Source organism: Bidens hawaiensis, unplaced genomic scaffold (genome assembly GCF_021521415.1).
Source record: "Bidens hawaiensis isolate Kalapana, Puna unplaced genomic scaffold, B.hawaiensis_p1.1 tig00020897_1, whole genome shotgun sequence".
Lineage (NCBI taxonomy): Eukaryota > Viridiplantae > Streptophyta > Magnoliopsida > Asterales > Asteraceae > Bidens > Bidens hawaiensis.
The window spans coordinates 18,391-21,859 of NW_027493220.1; the positions used below are offsets into that span (position 1 = coordinate 18,391).

At 39.7% G+C, this 3,469-nt stretch overlaps 1 pseudogene across 1 annotated transcript; it reads left to right on the plus strand.

The window, feature by feature from the left end:
• Nucleotides 1-428: 428 nt before the first annotated feature.
• LOC143562047 (putative methyltransferase At1g29790 pseudogene) lies at nt 429-2,774 on the plus strand (annotated as a pseudogene). The gene is made up of 2 exons (XR_013140410.1): nt 429-1,728; nt 2,438-2,774. The product of XR_013140410.1 is annotated as a putative methyltransferase At1g29790 pseudogene (transcript).
• The last annotated feature ends 695 nt before the right edge of the window (nt 2,775-3,469 follow it).

Here is a 3,469-nt window from a genome sequence, read left to right on the forward strand (position 1 = left end):
GGCGGTAATGGTGGAGGTGGCAGATAGTGGTGGGCGGCGGCAACAGTTGATAGCGGTGGTGGTGAGTGACAATGGTTGATGACGGTGGCGGTGAGGGGCGGGGGCGATGGTTGATGGCGGCAGCCGTGGTTGGTGGTATGGCGACTGGTACGTATTGACCAACTTCTTACTAGTTTATCGGTTTTAATAAAAAAAAACATATTGACCAAGTTGACCCCTTGTCATGTGAGCTCCATTCCTAAACCCAAGAAGAATCCGATTTACCGACCACGCAAGGTTCCCGGGTGGGTCGGTCCTCATTTTCCACCATCCGATAACAACTTCCAATGCATCCAACGGTTACCAACATTCCATCTTGGATCTCAAATCAACACAACACCCCTTCACTTTCACACCCAAATCCAAATCCAAATCCAAATCATCACTAAATCATCTCACTCTCTTCACTCTTTCCTTCTTCTTCACCTCAAATTCCTCACTACTTCTCATTTTCTTTATTTTTAGCCCAAATTTCAAGAAACCCAATAAAACCTCAAAGATTCAATTTTTTCTTGATATTTAGCCTAAATTTCAAGAAACCATATTAATGGGGTTCACAATGGGATTAAATCTACTACTATTACTAGCCATGGTTGCCACCAATATCCTCTCACTCTACCACCTCTCCACCACCATAATATCCACCAAACCAAACCCTAATAATAATAACACCCCACCTGTCCCTGACCACCTCCTCCGCCAACTCCAAACCATACGCGCCACCATCGACCATCTCACGCGCCGCCACCCCACCGCCCCACGCGCCGCCGCAATCCCACCGGAGCTCCTTCTCTACACCCAGCTCAACCCCATCGCCTCCGCCTGCCGGAACCACCCGGACCTCCTCCACCAGTTCATGAATTACACCCCTTTCACCCTCTGTCCAACGCCCTCCAACGCCGCCGCAGAACCCTTGATCCTCCGCGGCTGCCACCCTCTTCCTCGCCGGAGATGCTTCTCTCCCACCGGGAATAAACCGCCGGCGTTGCTTCCGGTGAACCCTTTTTCTCCGGTTTCGGATAGTTTAATATTATGGGATAAGTATAATTATAAATGTAAAAATCTTGATTGTTTAAACCCAGATCTGGGTTTTGATTTAAAGAAAGAAAAGATTAAATTTTTAACTTACAAGACTGATCTTGACCTCCCAATTAGTCAATTACTAGAAATCGCGAAAAAGTCGAAAACTTTACTCCGGTTAGGGTTAGACGTCGGTGGGGGCACGGGCACTTTCGCGGCTCGAATGAAGGACCATAATGTGACGGTGGTGACGACCACGATGAGTCTGGGCGCGCCGTATAACGAAATGGTTGCGGTTAGGGGGTTGGTGCCGTTACATATGCCGTTGCAGCAGCGGCTGCCGGTGTTCGATGGGGTTTTGGATTTGGTGCGGTGTGGGCGGGCGGTGAATAGGTGGATTCCGGTGCAGCTTTTGGAGTTTATGCTTTATGATGTGGATAGGGTGTTGAGGGGTGGCGGGTTGTTTTGGGTGGATCGGTTTTTTAGTAAAGAGGTGGATCTTGATAAGGTTTTCGGGCCGTTGATCGGGAAGTTGGGGTATAAGAAGGTGAAGTGGGCGGTTGGGAAGAAGACGGATGCGAATGGGGTTAAGAATGGGGAGGTTTATTTGACTGCGCTTCTGCAAAAGCCGGTTTCAAGATGAAGACGGTGATGATGATGATTCTTGAGGTAACAATTTTGGAAGGATGTTTTTATGTTATGGGTATTGCATATATATTGCATGTTATGATGTTTACATGAGTTTTTCATTCCATAGTTGGTAAACTTTGATTGATATGTTGCAAATTGGCAATTTGTCAAAGATTCATAGCTAGTAAGATGCAAATTAGAAGCTTGGATAAGGGGTGTGAATTCGCTGTTGTTTTAGTCTAAATGGGTTCGGGTCAGGGCATTCAAGTACACTTCGCTAAGTGGGTCATGTTTGGGACTTCGGGTTGTTTAATTTTATACTTATTTGTTTAAATGTGTTTTATGTCATAATTTGAACTGATCGGGTAGTTTATGTTAGATTTTGAAATATAAGAGAAATGAGCATTATGCTTTATAGTTTAAATATAATTATTCTATATACATTTGTATACTGGTTGTAGATATGTAAGTTTAGAGTATGAATACGCAAATAAAGTAAAATTTTGGTTTATAATTTATAAGGGTTGTGTTTGTGTCAGTCCTTGAAATTTTTTTTCTTGTTTGGTTACATGTTGATCGGGTTAAACCCCGCAATGTTTAACACCCTAGCTAAGTCCGGATTTAGTGATTTTTTTATGATAATTCAAGTTGATTTGAAACCTTTTGCTTGTAACTTGGTTCATATTTTTGGTATTTTTTATGAAATCTTTCACAGGATATTAATCAAGATTTTGTTTTTTTACAACAGGTGTTAGATGTCAGGAAGCTCAAATCAACCTAAACAGGAGGTAAATCGATTCAGTTAGTGGTAAACCATGTGTTTATGTATCAATGTGTGTGTTTCAGTTTAAGTAAAGATCAACATTACCAAATATATATATGTAACCTGCAATGCAAATACCTTCATTTTTGTACTACATGATTTACGCGTAAGCAATAGTTTGATTGAATGGATCATTCCTCTTTCGCTGGACTTGCATTAATGTTATTTAAAGGGCTTGTATGGACTTGGTTTTGATAGAAATTATATTGCTTGGTAATTTTTTTAAATGTCATATTATTATTTTAAGTTTCTTTGTGATTCAGTGTTAGGTTATATATGAATGTTTGATGAGTGTTTGGATTTGACAGACTTGAAATTAGCATATATAACTTAAGCTTATTTATGAGGAACCAGTCAACTTAGATTATAATTCAAGTGGGTGAAATAGAAACATTAGCTCTAATTGTCCTAGATCCAAAATTTTGAACGATGGGTTAAAAGACTTCACAGGATGTGAGTTTAAACGTTTATCTTTAACCGGTTGCAGCCGAACTTGGAGCAGCTATTTTGGAGTAGTCAGCGTAACTTTTTCGACTGCGAGTAAAATTTAAAATTATAAGTGAAATTATAAAGAAGATAAATTCCAAACCTTGAAGGATAAAAATTAGAGCTAAATGTATGGAGCAAAAGGTATTTATGAAACGTTGTAAATTAATATTAATAGCTCACTAAACCAAAATCATTTGGCACCCAATGTAGAGCTAAATGTATGATTTACACCGTTCATAAGAGTGTTGGGTACTTTTTCGATCCAAGAAAGGCAAATGTAAAGTCAACTTGCAAAATGTATTCCTTCACCAACACAGCCTTTTATAGTGTACTTTTATAACTAGCTTATTTTTCATAAATAACTAGGTATTTAAAAGGATATTTTCAGTATTACTTATTTTACTCATTAAAGGTAAAATAATATTAAGACTCCTGAAGTTGATGTGTCAATAGTAAAAAGTGAGGGGG